Below are 23,033 nucleotides of genomic sequence, written 5' to 3'. Positions count from 1 at the left end.
ATTAGAGAAATGTAAATCAAAACTGCAATTAGATATCACCTCACACCTGTCAGGACGGCTATTACCAAAAAACAAGAAAAAAACAAACAACCCCGGCCCCAAAAGACAACAAGTGTTGGCAAGGATGTGCAGAAACTGGAACCCTGTGCACTGTTGGTAGAATGTACAACAGTACAGCCACTGTAGAAAACAGTCTGGTGGTTCCTCGAAAAATAAAGAATGGAATTACCGTCTGATCCAGCAATTCCACTTCGAGGTCTACGCCCAAAAGAACAAAAAACAGGGTCTTGAAGAGATATTTGTACACCCATGTACATAGCAGCCTTATTTACAATAGCTAAAATATGGAAGCAACCCAAGAACTGACTGACAGATGAATGGATAAACAAAATGTGGTATATACATTCAATGTAATAGTTATTCCCCTGCTTTTCTTTCTTTCTTTTTTTTTTTAAAGACTTTATTTATTTATTCGACAGAGAGAAACACAGTGAGAGAAGGAACAGAAGCAGGGGGAGTGGGAGAGGGAGAAGCAGGCTTCCCGCCGAGCAGGGAGCCCGATGCGGGGCTCGATCCCAGGACCCCGGGATCATGACCTGAGCTGAGGGCAGATGCTTACGGACTGAGCCACCCAGGTGCCCCTCCCCTGCTTTTCAAAAAGTTTATGATATGCCACTTTGCTTTTACCAAAGACTCACATCAATGCCTGTTTTCACTAACTGAAAGAAATCTGAGAAGGATTTTTTATTTTACCAAAAAAAGGCAAAAAGTAAAGATAGTGTTCAGCATCGGTTGTGCAGCGAGCCATTAGAGAGGCAGCGCAGAGCCTGAGCAGCGAGAGTGGTGCTGCCAAGCTCCTTCCCCAGGCGCTACACTCAGCCTCTCGGCATCAAACCCCCATAGCTGTGAGCTGTGCCTGCGAGCATCCGTGTTTATCGTGATTTATTGCGTGCATCCGTCAGCAAGAGGTATCATAGGTAACAGTAAACCTAGAAGGTTATTTTTGGGGTCTGGGAATGCTCAAAATAATTTTCAAATTAATCGTAATTGCCTCTTCATTTTATGCCATTTCAGCTTACAAAGGGTTTTATAGGAATAATCTACTTTCGGACAGCAGGAGAAACCCATATTACTATTATAACAAGTAATAACGAGTGAGGATGTGGAGAAATCAGAACCCTTGTGCAATTGCTGGTGGGATTTTAAAATGGTACGGTCATTATAGAAAACAGTATGGCAAGTCCTCAAAAAGTTAAACATAAAATTACCCTATGATTCTAGCAATTTTACTCCTAGGTATATATCCAGAAGAATAGAAAGCAACAACTCAAAAAGATGCACAACAATGTCCATAGCAGTATTATTCACAACCCAAATGTCTATCAACAGATCAATGAATTATATATATATATGATGTAATTTTATTCAGCCATAAAAAGGAATAAAGGTCCGATACATCCTACAACATGGGTAAATCTTTAAAATATTATACTAAGTGAAGTAAATTAGCCACAAAAGGACAAATATTCTGTGATTCCATTAATATGAAGTACCTAGGATAGGCAAAATCAGAGAGACAAAGTAGAATAGAGGTTACCAGGGGATGGGGGAATGAGGAGTTACTGTTTAACAGGCCACAAAGTTTCTGTTTGGGATAATGAAAAAGTTCTGGAATTGAACAGTGGAGATGGTTGTATGACACTCTAAGTGTACTTAATACCAATGAACTATATACTTAAACTGGTTAAAATGGTGGGGCCCCTGGGTGGCTCAGTCGGTTAAGCATCTGACTCTTGATTTCAGCTCAGGTCACAATCTTGGGGTTGTGAGGTCGGTCACCCCATGTTAGGATCTGCACTCGGCAGGGAGTCTGCTTCTCTCCCTCTGTACTTCCCCCTGCTCACACACAGTGAGCGCACTCTTTCTTTCTCTTTCTCTAAATAAATAAATAAATCTTTAAAAAAAAAGTTTAAAATGGTAAATTTTATATTATATATATTTTGCCACAATAAATATATTTTTAAACATTTGAGGAGAAAAAAAAATATTGGAAATTCAAATATAATAATCACATACTAACATGACCTGTTAGTACTGTGTCCAAACAGAATTCCCTTCTCTCTCCTTCCTCCCCTTCCTTCCTTCCTTCTTTCCTTTCTTCCTTAGGTCTTTCCTTCCTTCTCGCCTCTATACCAAACAGCTAAACATTCTGAGGAAGAGAGATGCATGAGGGAATTTTAATGAGACTTGATAAATCATATTACAACAGGGACTGGCAGAATGAGGAAATCTAGAGCAGGGATTATAAACAACCAGCAGGCAAAACCAAAGACCCAGAAGGTACTTCTATCTTCAGTAAAAGGGAAAATGAAGAAAGAACAAAAATACAGCCCCAAATTATAAATCATTCAGTTCTGTAACAACTGCTTGTAACTATCTTAAAGGATAAGATGAGTTCAGTAATTCAGGCAGGGCCAGTTCCACTGGCTGTGAAGTACTGAGAAAGAAACAAAACCACATAGCCTGGATTCCAGGCCAGCAGAGTTCAGGGATCACATCTTACACCATCTCGAAAAGTACAGCCTACCACCCTGGCTTCCCAACACTGCAGACATCATTTGTGGGAAATCAATTTAAAACTCTTCACGGTCCTCAATAAATAGTAAGTCCAGATTTCCCAACCTAATATCTCATATAAAGAACAAGCCAGTTTTATGCATACTCTTCTGCTGATAACTACTCAACTATTTCACATCTCCAAGAAAAAGGTTATGGGCCAAAGAAAAATGTTTGCATTCTTCAGCCTTTCACTTGATTTGACAAGGATCATCTATCTATACATCAAACTTGGAAGACGTCAAGATAGACCTAACTTATTAATGATTCTTTTAAAAAAAATCATAATGCCACTGTTACAATTATAACTGGCAGAAATGGTCTCCTAAGATGCGTTCCAGCTCTAATTAAAACAGGGCTGTCCCAGAGCTCCCACTTAATTTTAATTCATATTAAAATAACTCAGAAGAGCTATTCAATATATGAACAACCTCCTCAAATCCAGTTGGTTAAATGTTAGCATCTTCCCTTTCCATAAGTCGCAAGGTTTGAGATAGATCATGTGAGGAGGGAGAGAGGAGGCATCCAAATTACCAACACAAGTGGCATTTTTTCAGGACACCAAAGAAACTGTTTTCTAAAATGAGATTATGCTGTACTAGTCAAGCTATTTAAAAGACGGAGTGCTAAAAAGATCCTGCCCATCAATAACCATATTGGTGGAATTAATCAAAACTGTAAGAACAACATCTATCTGGAAACTGATTTTAATCAATATTGAAGAGACTGAACTCCCACAGCTTTTCACTTAATTATACCTATGATTTGAAAGCTGGAAGAGATTCCAAATATTCCCACGGCTCTTCTACTTCAAAGTACTCTGGGCTACTCTATCCAGAAACAGTGCCACGTTTCACTCCACTCACTCAGCTTTACTTTCAAGTACTTAGGACATTATATTATATACTTACATGTTTACTATTTACTGTCCCTCCCCCACTGGAATATCGCCTCCATCACAAAGGGCCCTGTGTGTCTGCTCTTGTATCCCAGCAACAGCAACAGCCCTTGGCACAGACCGAGCCCTTGGTAACTACTGTATCTGTTTACTGACTGACTGGATAATTCTTGCCCCATACCCTTTGATTTTATACATGAGACGATCTGAGGCCCAGAGGAGTGAAGTGACTTGCGCAAGGTCACCAGGCTAATTAGAGGGAAAGCTGCCCTTAGAATAAGGCCTCTTAAATCCCAGTCATCCTTCCAAAGTCAATGCAATCATGCCACTCGCTGCTTAGGATAGCTCTCCATTGCCTAAAAAAATGTCAACGCTCCTTACCTTTTTCAAATCTCTCCAAATTTTGCCTGACCCACTTTTCTAGTCCTGCCTCTACCACTCCCTTCCACGCCAGATGTTCCTGCCACCTCAATATACCATGGCTTTCGTGCTTACTTTCCACCCCCTCTCCATCTGTCAAAATTCTCCCCATCCTTCAAGACCCAGCTCAAATATCACTTCCTCTGTAAGCGACCTCCTTATCTTTCTTTATTCAATCCTTCTTCACCAGAATAATCACTCCTTCTGAGTTGCCATAGCATTTTGATGCATCCTAGCACACTTTAAAGTCTGCCTTGTGTTTCTTCTTCACTAGACTGTGAGTCCTTCGTTTTCATACTCACTAGCCACTCCACACTGCCTGATAGAAACAGCTGGATTGGGGGAAAGGGAGGGAATTCAGGGGAGGTGTACTACCCCTTCCATGCTCAATATGACTCCTGATGCAACAACAGCCTCCCGGCATCCCAACCGGCTGCCCCAATGACAAAGGAAAAAACTTAGTTATTGTTAAAAACGAGAGGTGACATTAAACATGACAGTACATGAAATCAGATAGTGAAATGTAGACCATAAATTATAATGCATTTGTTCTGCAACAGTGTAAAAATGCTACATTCTTAAGTTAGACTGAGACAAGGTTATTAGTATTTTTGCATTCAAGTAATCTGCACTCCCCCAACCTTTGTTCTTCTCATGCTTTACCCATGGTACCCAGCACATGGTGTGTACTCAATACATGTCTGGTGCTATAAGATAAAGTGGGTTTCCGATGACTCAGGCCGGATGGAATGTGAATGGTCATGGTACTTGTGAAAATTAATAAAAGGATACCTCATTTAGAATGAAGTCTCGAGACCAGCAGGGGGAGCGCTCACACCCAGCACTCCTGCTCAATTTCAGGCCCAAGGGCAAGTGGCACATTGGAGGTGGATACTACTTCTACAATCCCAGCAGCCCAGCCAATGAGAGGCAGTCACAGTTCAGCCAATGAGAAGCCCCTCCCAACTTGCCCCTTTCCTCTATAAAAAAGCAGTCCACTGCTTTGTTCTCCAGTCTTGTCTATAGTTCTGCCATAGCTTCCATGTCCCAAATTGCATTCTCTGCTATTCCCAAATAAGCAAATCTTTTGCTGATAAAATAAGTGGCACTTTTATTTTTAAGGTTAACAACCTTGGGCACCTGGATGGCTCAGTTGGTTAAGCGACTGCCTTCCACTCAGGTCATGATCCTGGAGTCCCAAGATTGAGTCTCCCATTGGGCTCCCTGTTCAAGAGGGAGTCTGCTTCTCCCTTTGACCCTCCCCCCTCTCATGCTCTCTCTCTCTCATTCTCTCTCAAATAAATAAATAAAATCTAAAAAAAAAAAGGTTAACATTCTTTTCATTAAGCTTCATACCACAGGGCACTGTTACATATTTTGGCCTACTCAAAGGTAACCATTAAGAGATTGCTATCTTGTTTTGTTTCTCTAGACCCAGGATCAACCAGGCTTTTGTAAACAGACAAAAAGCATAGAAAAATGGTAATCGGGAAATCTTTTTATAAGCCAGTCTTCTGGAAGTAATCACGTATCTTCTTTCAACCTCCACACCACCCTTACTTTTACACCCTTACATTTGTCTTTTTAAGACAAATTCCTGGGGCGCCTGGGTGGCTCAGTCAGTTAAGAGTCTGCTTTGGCTCAGGTCATGATCCCAGGGTCCTGGGATCAAGGCCCATGTCAGGCTTCCTGCTCATGGGGAGCCTGCTTCTCCCTCTGCCTCTCCCGCTCTCCCTTTGCCTCTCCCCCCTGCTCATGCTCTCTCTCTCAAATAAATAAAATCTTAAAAAAAAAACAAAGATAAATTCTTGCACATTTTTAGCTGGATGGACGTATGGATGATGAGATTAACTGAAGTGTCAGAGGTTGCCTGACAAAGTCACTGTTCACTAGCTGTCATTAGGTCACTGATAACAAACTGATGGTGTCTTAGAACTGTGTGGGCCAGAAAGAAAGACTAGATCTAAAGGTGCATAAAGTGAACATCTTTTAGATGTTAATTTGAGCTGCCTGTGCTGATTGAAAAGCAAAAATCTCAATCAGAAATAATAAAGACAACAAATTTGGTCCTAAGGTTTTCTCCCTTTTTATCATTGCCAATTAAAGACCATAATGTTCACAAAACTGACAGAAAACCCACATTCTGGGGCCATGGCTTTGTACCAGCCAACTCTGGCTAGTTCTTCCTCAACTGGCACATCAGGAGCATTCATGGTTAAGAGAGAATAACTAACAGCTCATAGCTCTTTCTTCAGAACATAGGCTAAGTAAGCAATGTCTCTTCACTTTAGCTCTTTTCCTTCCAAAAGGGGTACAGCCTGAAAATCTTGCTGCTTTGTCCATCAAGGTTCACTCAAAACTACCTGAAATTTTTATAATAAGAAATACATAGGGCGCCTGGGTGGCTCAGTTGGTTGGGCGACTGCCTTCGGCTCAGGTCATGATCCTGGAGTCCCTGGATCGAGTCCCGCATCGGGCTCCCTGCTCGGCAGGGAGTCTGCTTCTCCCTCTGACCCTCCTCCCTCTCATGTGTTCTCTCTCATTCTCTCTCTCTCAAATAAATAAATAAAATCTTTTAAAAAAATAAAAAAAATTAAAAAATAAATAAAAAAAAGAAATACATAGTGAAGTACCTCTTTAACGAGCACCATCTTATTTACCCAAGTTACAGCTGTTAATGTCTAATATCTTAATGCATTTTTCTCAGAAGTAAATAAAGCTATAAGACCTCTGACCTACATAGGAAGCTAAAACTGAGTCTAAACATCAACATTATAAACAAACTTTCCCTCCTATATATGAGCGTGTGCACATACACACAAATTGGCATAACACCTAATGTACAGTGACTCAAGCACAGATCTTGCAACTTAATGATAATTGCCATGCACTAAATGGTCTTCTAATGGTTCAAAGAGTTCCATCTTCCAGAGCACCTAACCTATTAGCAAGAAGAGATTACAGGCAATGGAAAGAACTCAGCTCAGTTACTTAACCTCTGAACCTTAGCCTTCTCATCTGTAAAATGAGGGGCTGGTTTAGAACAGTGCTGCCCAGTAGAATGCAAGCCACAAATGTGAGCTGCATATGCAGTTTTAAATTTTCTAGTGGGTATATTTAAAAAAGTAAAAAGAAACAGGTAAAATTAATTTTAATAATGTTTTATTGAACCTAACATAGCTAAAATATTATTTCAACATATAGTCTATTTTGAAATTATTAATAAGGTACTTTACATTCTTTTTTCATACCAAGTATTTGAAATCTACACCACATCTCCCTTTGGACAAGCCACATTTCAAATACTCAGCAGCCACATGGACCATATGAGACAGCACAAATCCAGATGATCTTTGGTATTTCTCTTGTTATTGGAGGTAATTTCAATAAAGGGAAGAAGAGACACGTACATCATAGGAGACTTAGAAAAACTGTAAGTGTTCCCCTGTTAAATTCAGTGAAGTTGGATCTGTAAACAACAGACTAGGTGGTTTGATCTACTACTTGCAGATTTACCCTCTTCTCGCTACCATAGCCACCATCCTACAAACCTAAAGGGACATTAAGAACATTCAGGAAAGTGTACAACTACTTAATAAATGAGACTCTTAGAAAATCCTAACTAGGAAAAAACAACTGTTAAAATGAGAATTCAACAGAAATGACAAAGAAAAATAACTGACAACACGTTATCTTCCACATATTAAGATAATGCTATGAAACCAATTTGCACATGCTTTTGGGCTTGTTTCTCTAATTACTCAACATCCACTGTTCTAGGAAGAGTCATGCTGCTCCTCTCACACTGTCTTGTTTATTAGTCCCTTTGTGATCAATGATCTGCCTTCGCCAGATGGCTAGTCTGGGTTAAGAGTACAATATGAGATCAGAGAACAAAGCAAAGCTAACTGGCCTTCCCAAGAACTGAACCTGTGACCCTGACCTCATTAACTCTAGAAAACAGTTAACCCATCACAAACATGCCTGGGCAGCTGCATCACTAAGAGTGCCAAGAAAGTCCACTGCGTCTGTCACAACAATGCACTGGTAGAGAAAAAGTCACTCTATATTTATGAAGAACTTTTCAAAATGAAGAAAATCCTGCATGCATCATTGAAGCAGTCTGGAATTCACCAACAGCGTCTTCTCTGCTGGATCGACTAGTCACAAGCTTCCCTAAGAACATCAGCTGTGGCCCCTATCTAAGACCACAAATGGCTCTGTCAAGGGCGTTCAGTGTACTGATGTTTCCTTTTCCAAAACAGTGATCATAGGACTATGGCCTTTCCTTTCTATGTCTGTGTGAGGAAACCATTGGTTAACAGTTATAAACCATGGGTTAACAAGAATTTTCACAGATTACATATTGAATCCCACTTATCTCAGATTTAAATAATAGCTGAATTTCTCTATTGCATCCCCCCCACTGCCTGTTCCCCTTTTTCCCCCTTAGTGCCAGCCAGTCCCTCACCAGGGAGGCCAGTGGGCATCTGGGTGGATTGTTCTTGCCTTCCCTGGTAAAAGCCCGACACCTTTTTAGTAAATTGTCATTCCTTTCTTGTTACTGGGAATAATTCCTCCTAGCAGCTGCTACCTGTTTCACATCCTAACAACCTGTCTCTAATGAGCTGAGTACCTACTTCTGATTTAAATATCTCCCAGAGCGTTTCAGGGATGCAGTTTCTGTGTCTTTTCCTCAAACACTTAATATTTACTATAGTACGAGTTTTAGAAGCAAGTTTATTGAAATTTCCCCTTCAGCCTTAAAGTACGCTTTTGAAAAATTCTACAAATACCTAAAAGAACTGGTGAAGATTTTAAATCTGATTGAATATATTTCTGCTTTTCATTTTCACATTTCAAATGGAATCACCTTTTCACATGCAAACTTATTACAATATAAAAGCTATTACACACAGTCGGGCTGTTTGGCTTCTTAAATGTTTCTGATAACATATAACTATAAGACATTCAACATCTTTTAAAGGTTTTTACTCTGTTTTTTTATTTCCACAAAGTTACTTAAGAATTTTTTAAATTTATGGATTAAGGGGCGCCTGGGTGGCTCAGTCGGTTAAGCGACTGCCTTCGGCTCAGATCATGATCCCAGGGTCCTGGGATCGAGCCCCACATCGGGCTCCCTGCTCTGCAGGGAGCCTGCCTCTCCCTCTCCCACTCCCCCTGCTTGTGTTCCCTCTCTCACTGTCTGTCTCTCTGTCAAATAAAAATAAAATCTTTAAAAATAAATAAATAAAAATAAATAAATTTATGGATTAAGAGTTTATAATCTTGCATTTCTCATATATCTGTAGAAATCACACATGTATGTATATCTAATATATGCATATGGATCTGCCTCAAAGCCACTAGCATAAACATCTAAATTGACTGTACTCTTATCTCTAAGAATTTTCACATTGAGAGTAATAGTTCTATCATTTTGTTATACATCTAAAACTAATAACATTGTATGTCAATTATACTTCAATTAAAAAAAGAGTACAAAATGTAATGGTAACCAAGTTTAGTATCAAATTACAATAACCATTCGATAGCTGGAATGTTCCTTGATGCTCTCAGAAACTATACCAATTCACTAAGGGTCAAGTGTTAGACAAAAGGAATGTTAATAAATTAAGCATAAGATGTGAGCTTATTAAATCTGTACGCCTTTCACTAGTAGCAAAACAATTTTTTGAGGGCTAACCTAAGGATGAAATCTGATATCCAAAAATAAATAAAGCAATATATTCACTTTTATCTAATCTTAACAGAAAATGAAGACTAATGAACAGAAACATACAGATTTTCAAACCAAATAAACCATGAAACTGCTGTTCTTTGTCTAATATATCATCATGATCTACACAAACTCTGAGTTTAAAATTATCAAATTTGAAAAGACTCACCTTAATTCAACAAATAAACTGTTTAAACATCGAGTTAAAAGTTAAAAGCTCCATGCACAGAGACACTCTAATGCAAAAGCAGGAGCATATTTCTATACTTAAAGGTAGAGAAGATACTTAAGCACCCGGTAATCATCTCGTTATTACACTCCTACATGTCCACAGCAATAGGCAGACCAGACACTACAAGAGTCTGAATCTAGAAGATGCAAGTGTGAAAGAAACAGTGAAATCTGCTTTTCCACTGTCATTTAAAATCACCTATCTGTAAATTCTAAGTACTATTTATAAAATATATTCCCTTACAACATGCTTTAATTCTTCCTGACGATAGTTTTAAAAGAGGAAAGTCCCAAAAACCAAAAAATTAAAATTGAAATACTGCTAAAAATTAAGAAACACTTGCAAAGGGCGCCTGGGTGGCTCAGTCGTTAAGCGTCTGCCTTCGGCTCAGGTCACGATCCCAGAGTCCTGGGATCGAGTTCCGCATCGGGCTCCCTGCTCTGCAGGAAGCCTGCTTCTCCCTCTCCCACTCCCCCTGCTTGTGTTCCTGCTCTCACTATCTCTCTCTCTGTCAAATAAATAAATAAAATCTTAAAAAAAAAAAGAAACACTTGCAAAGAACTGAAATTTAAAAAAAAATTTAATAGGGTGGTTAGTTGTGCTTCCTTATAAGTACTTTACAAAATAAATACTTTTACTGCCCGGTGAGTTTGAGACAAATCAATATACTATAAAATACTCTTCGTGGCTCTTAAGTCTTCATTTTGTGCCTTAACAAAAGCTGACATTCATTCGTAATGAAGTCTTTTCATAGTTACACAGCTATTTCATGTCTCTTTTGAAGACATATTAAACCTTTGGGTGCTCAATAAAACTGACCAATTAATTGACTCTATTGTAAAAACCCGAGAAGCTATTCCCAAATATTTACAACAAAGAACAGCCAAAGTCAAAATGAGTTACTAGTCTACCCAATATGTTTTCTTACTTTACTAAGTTGAAAATTTTCTTCAAATGGGTCCTTTCAAAGGAAACTATAAAAGATGTACCACAAGGGGTAAATTCTTGATATTGCCATTCAAATTTACATAAAAAGAATGATAGATCTACAGCAATCACTGTGACAGAATATCGGAACAGGGTAAGACAGCAGAGAACTCTGGGGTCAAACAGAACTCAGTATGAGTTCTTGCTTCATCTCTACTAACTTTATGACCCTGGGCAAGTTAATAAAACCTCTCTGGGTCTTAATCTCAATTATCAAATGGAAACACAGGGCCAAATTACAGGCTGCTGTGAGCCCTAAATTAGATAACATATATAAATAGACTGCTTAGCACAGTACCTAGATCATGATACTCAATAGATGACTGTAATTAGTACGAAATATTTAAGAATCTATTGTCAGTTTAATAATCCTTCCAAATGATGTAGATGATTAAAAGGAAAAATGTAAAGATTTTTCTTTCATTTAACTTGATCATCCTTTACATGAACGCTTTTCAAACTTCAGGTCCTACCCATTAATGGAATCTGAAATCATTCAGTGGTTCTTAACTAGCATTTTTAAGTAAGATATAAGAATGAATTGCACATAGGAAGTTTAAGCTTGATTCATGAATTTCTTTTAAACATATTTGTAATGTGTCTGTATACTGGATGGCAACATAAAATTCACCTCTTACTGTGCCAAGAAAAAAAAATTAAAAGCCACTGCTTTAAGGGCACCTGGGTGGCTTAGTCAGTTGAACATCAGACTCTTGGTTTCGGCTGGGGCATGATCTCGGGGTCATGAGATGGAGCCCTGTCTGGGGCTCCCCGCTTGGCAAGAAGTTTGCTTGAGATTCTTTCCCCCTCCTCCTTCCCTCTCTGCTCCTCCTGACCCCTCGCGCGTGCTCTCTCTCTCTCTAAAATAAATAAATAAAATCTTTTTTTAAATAAATAAAAGCCACTGCTTTACATTATAATAATGGGAATAAAAATAATTAGTTGACACTGAATGCTTTGTTTGTGCTATGCACATACATGATTTCACTTGATCCTTCCTCAGACCCTATAAGATAGGTACTATGACTTCCACCATTTTACAGATGAGGAAACTGAGACTTAGAGATATTTAGTCACTTGCCAAAGATGCAGTGCTAGCAACTTGTTAATCCAGGGTTCAAATTTAGTCACCCGACTCTAGAACTTGCACATTTAACCATTTCAGTAATTACTAGGTTGTAAAATATAAGTTTTCCTTATATAAAAGTTATTCAAAAGTTTGACTTTTTCATGAAGCCTAATTTGAGAGTGATTTTCTGGAGTACACTATATCTTGAAAAAGGCAGTGTGGTTCAGAGGTGAAAACACTAGGCATGAGATCCAGCTTCTGTCCCTGGTATTGCTGCTTCAGTGGCAAGGAGTTGGCAAGTCATTTAATCTCACCGTGTCTGGATTTCCTCACCTACAAAACAGGAGTGATAATATCTGGCCTGCCTTCCCATAGGCCATTGTGAGAAAGCACATGTACATACAACAAGTGAAATGCTTCAGCGTGCTACGCAGTTATCTGAGATGATCATTAATACCACCCAAGGGGCCCCATTCTTCATAGAAACATACATCAAAAAAGATAAAAAAAGGAAGGTCACCAGGCTTTTATAAACTATATGTGGAAACATTGTGCACAATTTTGACACACAGTAAGCCTTCAGTAATTGTTCATTAAACTAAAAGAAGCAAATCAATTCAATCTGCATGCATGTTTTATCCATTTTTGTTTTATTTTTCATTAATCATTCTTTCCGTAACTATTTATTGAACACCTACTATAAGCCACGTTAGAAATGTGGACTACAAAAAAAGACTATCAACTGTCCCTTGCCCTGGAGAATTTCAATTAATTTCAATTAATTTTTGTAAAATACTTCTTCATCCAGCAATAATAGCTTACATTTATTATAGTGTGTTATAGTTTAGAAAAAACTACACAGTAGCTTTTGTTTCCTGCACCAAATGCCTAAGTATGTCAAGTCAGTATTACTATTTTCTTGACTCCAAATTTAGTGCTAAGTACTAAATCTTTTTTTTTTTTTTTTTAAGATTTTATCCATTTATTTGACAGAGAGAGAAACAGCGAGAAAGGGAACACAAGCAGGGGCAGAGGGAGAGGGAGAAGCAGACTCCCCACAGAGCAGGGAGCCGGATGTGGGGCTCGATCCCAGGACCCTGGGATCATGACCTGAGCCGAAGGCAGACGCTTAACGACTGAGCCACCCAGGCGCCCCAGTACTAAATCTTTAGAGTGAAAGTTTCTCAGTGTCAGAGATGACTGTAAAAATAAGGTTTTGAAGAAAATACATTTTAATACTGGAAAGGGGCCATCTAGTAGCATGATTTTTTTCCCTTCACATTTCTGAGCTGAAGTAATCTATAGTGCAACCATATCACCTACATAAGATGCATTTTTCTTTTAAAAACCTGCCTTTGAAATTTCTTTTCTTACAGGCAACTTTCTGTTGAATATATTGAACTAGGATTCAGTTTTCTCATAGAATAAAGGAGGCAGTAGTGAAGGTGTATTTCCCTTGTTGACATTTTAAAATAACTCAAAATTGATTGTTGTATTCAGATTCCCGAGTCACATACAATACCAAATAATTGTTAGGCATTTTATATATAATTCAACAACTAAGATAGGTGATTTTTACAGGTGAACATCGATTTACTGACAACTTAATGAATTGAAATTTGCTACAAGATATTTACTAAGAACCGTTTACTAAAATTGCCTTATCCTTTGTATTCTAACCACTCCCTCTCCATCACCACCACCCCCAACATTCTCACACTCCCTCACCTACACCAGATCAGTTTCCAGGCCATTATTCGTAAAACCATATTAAAATTTCACAACACATGGTCCTAGTTACTAGGTTCCCCCCCCGCCCCCCTCCACCTACTGAGTCAATATGTCTTTATATATACATTCTTTCTTAAAAATCCAGAATTCAGAAAATATTACGATGCCTCTTTTCTGAGAACAACAAACATAAAATGTAAACGTCTGCCCTTCTGTTTACTGATAACCATGAATAAAAGCCATACCCCACCTACCGTATCCGTAGGGTTAGGAGGTCCAATCTCACCACTACAGACCTCTGCAAGAAATGACGGTTACAGGACCAGGAAAACCATCGCAAGAACGCCTGGGAGAAGATAAGGAAAACACATTGTACACCACTGGCAGTGTGCAGTCTCCCGGCTCCAGCCCTTGGTAAACAGGGAGAACCTTTGTCTTGCCTCAGCCATCAAACTGGTGGCTCATCAGAATTGGGGCAACAAGAGTTTGTGCGAAATGGCTTGGCAGAGGTTAAACAAAGCAATGCAGCTCCGGCGTGGGGAGAGGGCTGAGCACGGCCGGCGTCTGAGATCCCAGACGGCGAGGTCTCGCTCTGCCCCCGCCGCAGCAGGCACCCGACCCAGGGACCCCGGGACAGGATGCCGCTGCGCGGGAAGGAGAAAGGGAATTAGAAGGTCCCACGCTCTCGGCAAGTTCCCGGGGCGCAGCCCGTCCGCAGGTTCCCTCGCGTGAGATCCAAAGCGGCGCACACCCAGCGCCGGTTCCTCGGGGAGGGTCCCTACCGTACCCGCGGGGACACCGCCCCAAAGTCCCCGGGGCGGCCACGCCGAGCCCACGTCCCCAGGGCAAGGGCAAGGTCGGGAATCCCGGGGCGTCGCGGGGACGCAGCCTGGGGGATCGCGAGTGCAGGGGAGAAACCCGCCCGCTGCCCCCATTGTCTGGCTCCGGCCGCGGGCCGACAGGGCGCTCACCTGAGTCTCCGCCTGGTGCCGTGGCTGGCGGAGCGACTGGACGGTGACCGGCGGTCCCGTGCGGGCGGCGGACGCGAGCAAGCCGGCGGCTGCCCCGCAGCACCGGCAGCCTCCACAGCAGCACCAGCAGCGCACCCGCCCATCAGGCGGCCGCGGCCTCCATTGCTCTCCCCGCCGCCGCCACCGCGCGGCACTGCGCGCCCAGCCCCGCGCGGCGTGGTCACGTGTTCCGCCGGCGCCTCGGGCGCTCGGACCCGCGCCGCCGCCCCGCCCGGCTTCGCCCCGAAGCGCCGGCAGCCGCCTGGCACTGGGCGCCCGAGCTCTCGCGCCCGCCGGGAAGGGCGCGCATCGGACAGCTCCCCTCCCTGGAGGTGCCCGGGCACCGCGAGCCGGCCGAGCGAAGGGCGTGGGATTGATGAAAGCCTTCCCGGCACTGCAGGGGATGGCTCGAGGGACCACCCAACGCCTGGGGTCTAAGGTTGCTGGGGGCTGGGGGGGCTCGCAGGGAGGCTCGAGTGGGGGCAGAACCCGGGACCATCAGTCATCACCCCGCGACAGGCAAAGCCGCTCCCTGGTACCTGGGCGGGCCAGAGACTAATGGGAGCCACCGGGACTCCAGAGGGAGCTTCCCCCGCAGAGCCCCAGCAGTGAGAGAGAGCACTGGGACTCCTGGAAGTCAAACAAGTTGAAAGATGCCCCACAGAAATAGAAAGGCTCAAAATTGCTTTGCTGAGCCTCTGTACATCAGAACAGAGTGACATTGACGTTGGGCATTATTGTCCCCAGCCATAATGAAATTAAAGATTGAGTTTGATATTTTAAGGAAAATATGTTAACTTTTAATTTTGTGGCCTAACTGGAAACACTGAGACTCTTTCTCTATACTTTTTGCTATGACTGTTTTCAATGGAACTCGGAAATCATTTTCTAGTGATCTTTTCCTTCACCATGCATGCAAAGATGCTAAAAGTAATTCAGTATCATTATTAGTCAGGAAATTGGAAACAAAGTAAAAAAATCCTCTGTGACAAAAGATGATAGGTCGGGCTTCCTGTTCAACGGGGAAGCTGCTTCTCCCTCTCCCTCTGCCCCTCCCCCCTGCTAGGTGCTCTCTCTCTCTCTCTCTCAAATAAATAAATAAATAAAATCTTTAAAGATAACAGGTAACCCTCAGAGGTACTCAATATTCTTCCCACCGAGCAGAGAGCCTGACACGGGGCTTGATCCCAGGACCCTGGGATGATGACCTGAGCCAAAGGCAGATGCCCAAGAACTGAGCCACCCAGGTGCCCCAAGAAAAAACTTTGATCCTGGGAGAACCTAGTGCATGTTGCTTTATCCAACTGGGTTTTTTTAAAATAAATATTTTAATTACCAGCATAAAATATGGTTGTGTGTTTTTGTGAATATAGGTAAAATTCAGTTGTTCAGTGCTTGCATATTCTAATTGATGTCTGCTTTATTCCAAGTAAGCATAATGAAGAATTTTACAAGGGGCTGAGCAAGTGCCTTCTGATTTGAGAATCACTATATTGTACACCTGAAACTAACACTGTATGTTAACTATACTGGAATCGAAAAAAAAAAAATCTTTCTGATTTGAACCAGTAGCACTAGGACTTCTCAGAGCCAAAAATTAAACCTGTGTAGGACATATAACTGAGATCTTTTTCTTGACATATTTAGTCTTGCCAACTACATGAAAACATACTCTATAAAAATTCAAATTTGCATTAATGAAGTATAGATCTGCTATCTTTTAAATTTGCAGGGCAAGATACCCCAAATTACACAGCCTTCAAATATTGAAAGAGTTCTAGAGAATTTAATGCTCATGATAGAGCCTTCTAGTTGGACTTTGTGTCTCATGGGCCTCAGAAATCAGAAGCTATCGGGCATCGCTTTTGACAGGTGCTGTTTTTTCCCTCACTTTTCAAACACATTGGCTCTTACTACATATGGGGCTATAATAATAGTGTGACACACCAAACCAGGTATCAGCCCATTATTCCACTTTTGAAATAACTGCCTTTCAGTTAAGATAGATTTTCAGAGACCATAATATAATACAAAAGATGAAGAATGTTAGGAATTTTTTAAAATATTTAACCACTCACTGCTGTATCGGGGTGTGGAAAGGATGTGAGAAAGAGATTATATAGTTAAATCAGTAGTTCTCAATTGTGGGGAATTTTGCCCTCTGGGAGACATTTGGCAGAGTCTGGAGACATTTTTGGTTGTCACAACTGATTAGCAGGCACCAGCACGGGCATCTAGTGGGGAGAGGCCAGAGATGCTGCGAACATCCTGCAATGCACAGGACAGCCCCCTTAACCACCAATTATCTAGTCCAAAATGTCAGTAGTGCCAAGGTTAAGAAACCCTCAGTTAGACCATGGACTCCCGAAGCCTCTTGATTCTGTACTCCAGCATGCCTGCTTGTCAATCCTTTCCCTGTATACGAACATCGAATTTTCTTAGTGCTCAGTAAAGGAGTACAATAAAAAAATCTTTCACTGGGTGGAGAGACTAATGAACTGAGTGGGACAAAAAATAATTGTGCAAACGAAAGTCATATGGATAATAAATAAAGACAAAAGATAGGAAAAAGCTGAGGTAGTAGAAATATTGGGGTGTAGGAGGATCTTAACTGTCCCTTGCAACTTTTTCAGAGCCCTCTTGTGTCTGCCCAATAGCCTTGACCTCCAAAGTGAGAAAATTGACGTGTATCATCATTTTGAAAGTTTCCGTTAATCAGGCATAAGGTAACTAATTACCTCCTGACCACTCCAGGGGATGAGCTGTTGTGAATATTCAGAATTTATTGTGAGTGAGGTGGGCTTATTTAAATGGCTCAGAGGGTAGGCAATAACTCCTGGGATGGGGTGTGAAATCAGAACGCTTATCCTATCCATTGTACTGACTTTCTGTCTCTCTGCATGGGTCTGTCATTCAACTAGACACTTCATCAAATCTGTAAAATGGGGATAACTGTTGTATCTCACATATCTAACATCTGAATAAAAAGTTATGAGGGTATTCGGGGCGCCTGGGTGGCTCAGTCGTTAAGCATCTGCCTTCGGCTCAGGTCATGATCCCAGGGTCCTGGGATCGAGCCCTGCATCGGGCTCCCTGCTCGGCGGGAAGCCTGCTTCTCCCTCTCCCACTCCCCCTGCTTGTGTTCCCTCTCTCGCTGTGTCTCTCTCTGTCAAATAAATAAATAAAAATCTTAAAAAAAAGTTATGAGGGTATCTAAAAATAAAGTAATAGGTGTGTATACTAGGCAAATATTAATTTTAAAAAAGCCACATGGGACACCTGGATATCCAGATGCAAAAGAATGAAGCTGGACAACTATCTCACAGCATTTACAAAAATTAATTCAAAATGGATCATAAACTTAAAGGTAAGAGTTAAATTATAAAACTCTTAGGAAAAAACATAAGAGTAAATTTTTACATCCCTGAGTCAGACAATAGTTTCTTAGATGACACCCAAAAGCACAAGCAACAACAAAAAAATAAAATTAAACTACATCAAAATTAAAAATTTTTGTGCTACAAATGATACCATCGAGAGAGTAAAAATATATTTGAAAATCATATGTCTGATAAAGGGACTTGTATACAGAACATATAAAGAACTCATACGACTCAATAATTAAAAGGGCAAACATCCAGGGGTGCCCGGGTGGCTCAGTCGGTTTAGTGTCTGCCTTCAGCTCGGGGTGTGAGCCTGGGGTCCTGGGATCGAACCCCGTGTGGGGCTCCCTGCTCGCCGGAGAGTCTGCTTCTCCCTCTCCTTCTGCCCCTCCCCCTGCACTGTCTCTCTCTCAAATAAATAAATAAAAAATCTTAAAAAAAAAAAAAAGGCAAACATCCTAATTTTAAAATGAGCAAAGGATCTAAATAGATATTTCTCCAATGAAGATACACAAATAACCAATAAGAAAATGAAAAGATGCTCAACACCATTAACTATCAGGCATATGCAAATCGAAATCACAGTGAAATACCTATTAAGATAGCTATAATAAAAAATATAATAACGTGTTGGCGAGATTGTAGAAAAATTGGAACCCTCATACATTGCTGGTGATGATGTAAGATGGTGCAGCCACTTTAGGAAACAATTGGCAGTTCCTTAAAATGTTAAATATGGAGTTATCATGTGGCCCAGCAATTCCACTCCAAAGTATACACTCAAGAGAAATGAAAACATATCCATACAAAACATGTACATGAATGTTTATGGCCAAAAAGTGGAAACAATCCAAATGTCCATCAACTGATGAACAGATCGAACAAAATGTGCTATTAGCCATACAATGGAATATTATTTGGCCATTAAAAGAAATTAAATACTGATACATGATACTGCATGGATGAACCCTGAAAACCTTATGCTAAGTAAAAGAAGCCAGACAGAGGTCCACATATTGTATGGTTCCATTTATACCAAATTAACCTGTATGACAGGTTAATCTATAGAGACAGTAATAGATTCATGGCTGGAGAAGGAAAGTTGGGGGGAAATGGTGAGTAACCCTTGGTATGAGGTTTCTTAGGGAGGTTGATGAAAATGTTCTAAAATTGATTGTGGTAAGGGTTGCACAGCTCTGTGAATATAATAAAAATCATTAAATCATACAATTTGGGTGGCTCAGGTGGTTAGGTGTCTGCCTTCGGCTCAGGTCATGATCTCAGGTCCTGGGATCGAGTCTGACTTCAGACTCCCTGCTCAGTGGGAAGTCTGCTTCTCTCTCTGCCTCTGCCCCTCCACCCCACTCATGCTCTCTCTCTCTCTCATTAGCTCGCTCTATCTCAAATAAATAAATAAAATCTTTTAAAAAATAATAAAAATAGGGGCGCCTGGGTGGCTCAGTCGTTAAGCATCTGCCTTCAGCTCAGGTCACGATCCCAGAGTCCTGGGATCGAGCCCCACATCGGGCTCCCTGCTCGGCGGGAAGCCTCCTTCTCCCTCTCTCACTCCCCCTGCTTGTGTTCCCTCTCTCGCTATGTCTCTGTCTGTCAAATAAATAAAATCTTAAAAAAATAATAATAATAAAAATAAAAGATATCAAGAGATGTGTACCCGACAGACAGAAAATACACATTCTGTACAAAACTATTGGAAACAGTCACAAAGACTAATCAAGTTTTAGGCCAAAAAAACCCAAACCTCAATAAATTTCGAAAAACAAGATCCATGCAGACCACATTCATTAATCAAAATTCTATTAAATTTAAAATTTGTAACTACTATGTGAAAAATTAAAAACTTCCTTTTTAATAACTCTTGTGTTAAAAATAGGGTAACCATACGGGGCGCCTGGGTGGCGCAGTTGGTTAAGCATCCCACTCTTGGTTTCGGCTCAGGTCATAATCTCAGCCTTACGAGATCAAGCCGCACCCCCCCCCCCGCCCCGGTTGGGCTCCACACTCAGCGTGGAGTCTGAGATTCTCTCCCCCTTTCCTCTGCCCCTCCCACTCATGCTCTCTCTCTCTCTCTCTCAAATAAATAAATCTTTAAAAAAAAAAAATGTGACCATATTTCCCAGTTCACTCAAAATAGTCCTGACTTTTACCTATTGTCCTGACATAATATATATATTTCATTGCAAAAGTGTCCCAATTTGGATGATAAACTATGTAGTGACCCCAGTTAAGAAATAATTCAGAACTGAAATTGGAATCTATTTAGAAAGCAATGACAAATAATGATTAAAAACCCTGTAGGGGTGCAGCCTGAAGTTCTCAGAGGAAATGTTGTAGTCTTTAATGAATACATTAGAAAATAAGAAAGATTGAAAATGAACTAAATAGGGGCGCCTGGGTGGCTCAGTCGTTAAGCGTCTGCCTTTGGCTCAGGTCATGATCCCAGGGTCCTGGGATCGAGCCCTGCATCAGGCTTCCTGCTCCACAGGAAGCCTGCTTCTCCCTCTCCCTCTCCCCCTGCTTGTGTTCCCTCTCTCGCTGTGTCTTTCTCTGTCAAATAAATAAATAAATAATCTTTAAAAAAAAAGAAAATGAACGAAGTATATAACTCAAGAATGAAAACAAAAAAAAAGCAGAAATAAGGAAGGAATGAAAAGAGAAGTCAATGAAACAGAAAACAAATCAAGCAGTAGATTTGATCAACAAAAAGTTGATTCTTAGGGAAAAAAATGGCCAATCTCTGGTCAATCAGTGAAGACACACACACACACATTTCACAAGAAAAGAGAAATTACTAAGGTATGGATTTTTTTAAATCTAGATGAAACAGATTTTCCAGAAAAACTGAATTACCAAAACTGACTCAAGATGGGGGAGAATATCTGAATAGATCGATATTTGTTGAAGAAACTGAAAAGGTGGTCAAACATTTTCCTCAAAAAAAGATGCCTGCCCAGGTGAATTCATGAGTCAGCTCTAACAAACTTTCAAGGAGCCAACAATTCCCATGTAATGCAAAGGATTCCAGAGCATGGGAAAAAAGACATCTCATAACTCATTCTAGGAAGTCAATATAACTATGATATCAAAGCCAGACAATGCTGCTTTCACACAAAAGATGACTATGGGTCAGTCCCACTTACAAGCACAGATTAAAAAAAAATCTGAATAAATACTAGAAAATTGAAAGTGCATTAATCAGAGTTTGTATGGTACACTTAAAATGTGTTAATATGGTAAATTTTATGCATATTTTACCACAATAAAAGAAGTTAACATTACAAGTGTTGGGAGGTAATTTTCCACGGAGCTTTCCTTCTGCCTCTGCCTCAGAGGCCCTGACAGTTTTTTGTTCCAGACTATCTTTCAGGGATGTTTGTCTAGCCTTGGAAGATAGAGATAGTGTCACTCCAGACCAGGGGGCAGATTTGTTTGCTGTCCAATTTAAAAAAGATAATGTCTCCCCCCCCAGGGCAATGGTTGGGCAGGTTTGCTTGAAGCCTCATGTAGAAGATGGAAGTTTCCTAAATTCTCGTTCCTCAGCTGTGATATAAACCCACTCTATGTGCAGCACCCATCTAGGTCTACCTGTGTGGTCCCCATGGGATTTGAGGACATGAGCTTCCTGTTGGTCCCCGGGGGATGTGGGGACATGAGGAATTGGTGTAATTGCTGCCTGCTGTGTGTGCAGTAATAAAGAGCTTTGTTTCTGACCCAGAAGTCTCGTGTCTTCTGCCGGCACTCATGAACCTGTGAAGGCTAACCTGCCAGGTTGTGAACAGGACAGAATCTCAGACCACTCACTGTTCTTCACAGTTTGCACAGCAAGGATAGGCTGCTGTCAGATGTGGCTACCTGGCAGAGAAAGGACAAGGTGAGGGGATATGAGGAGATTACACAGAAACTGGTAGTGAATATTCTCACCCAACAGTCCTATAGTATTTTATTCAGTCCTGTTCATGAATATTTAGAGTCTGAGCAATGAGAGGTGGGTTTGGAACAAGCTGTCTGAATGGTGTTCTTCTCCTCAGGTGGGCAACGAGACGTCATCTTGACACTGGAGCAGCAAGCCCTGGGGCCCCAGTTAAAAGGCAAATTGACTTTGGCTGCTAGGTCAAGAGAGCTCCAAAGCTGAGATAAATGATGTCAGTAGGAAGGATCCAGAATTTTGGTTTTGTTTGGTTGAGCCTGAGCCACCATCAGCCCCTTGAAAGTAAAAACCAACACAAGCCTTTGCCTGATGAAGAGAGCTGTTCTCTGTGCCCTCTGATTTCTCCCTCCTCTGTCCTGACCTCAGGAAAGTCCTGCTACCTTAAGGAACCAAACGATTGGGTCAAGGTCTCCCTGTTCCCATGGAAGACTGAAGACCATACACCCTCTGTACAAATATACTGAGAAACTTCAGGGACGGGAGGGACTCAAATTTCTATAGCTCCCTTGGATATAGGCATCCAAGTCACCATCCTACCTGGTCCAAAGGATGCTTAGATTTAACGGATGTGATTTGGACAGGGTTCTGCATGGGGAAGAGAAGCTAATATGACTTATTAGTGAGACTTTTTGGTGTAATTCACTGCAGCGTTGTTGCTTGCACATCTGAATGAATAGTAGGAATTGAGGTGTTATATGCTTATATTCCCATCCCGTAAGTGTCAGAGGAGATTATCCGAATCAGGGAAGAGCAGAAAGTAGAGACACGCTTGTGGGACAAACTTGCTGCCATTTGTCACGAGCAGGCGAGCCAAGATTTAGCATGGGTGCCTCTACGCTCTGATTTCACAGTTTTCCACCTGAGGATGATATCCCGTTGGTTGGCAAGTCCGAAGCCTCTGTTTCAAGGCCTCTGACTCTCACACCTTCACCAGCAGGGGTGGCCGATAACCCCCTACAAAATTCAGAGGCCTATTTGCTAAGCAAAGTTTCTTGGGACTG

At 41.2% G+C, this 23,033-nt stretch overlaps 1 protein-coding gene across 5 annotated transcripts in view; it reads right to left on the bottom strand.

Moving 5' to 3' along the window:
* Window positions 1–14,884, bottom strand: part of CRACD (capping protein inhibiting regulator of actin dynamics) — a 255,057-nt gene extending 240,173 nt beyond the window's left edge. For 4 of the 5 annotated variants that reach the window (XM_078068682.1, XM_078068681.1, XM_036120738.2 and 1 more), the window contains exons 1-2: window positions 14,665–14,881; window positions 13,948–14,039 (exon numbers count right to left, since the gene is read on the bottom strand). The gene's annotated coding sequence lies outside the window, so the exon portion shown is untranslated. Of the gene's footprint in view, window positions 1–13,947; window positions 14,040–14,664 lie in introns of all 5 variants that reach the window. The other variant, XM_078068685.1, reaches the window with a different exon arrangement.
* Between the last annotated feature and the right edge of the window lie 8,149 nt (window positions 14,885–23,033).

Source organism: Halichoerus grypus, chromosome 3, assembly GCF_964656455.1.
Source record: "Halichoerus grypus chromosome 3, mHalGry1.hap1.1, whole genome shotgun sequence".
Classification (NCBI taxonomy): domain Eukaryota; kingdom Metazoa; phylum Chordata; class Mammalia; order Carnivora; family Phocidae; genus Halichoerus; species Halichoerus grypus.
Note: the sequence above shows the minus strand (reverse complement) of the source record. Positions and strands in the feature narration are given on the sequence as shown.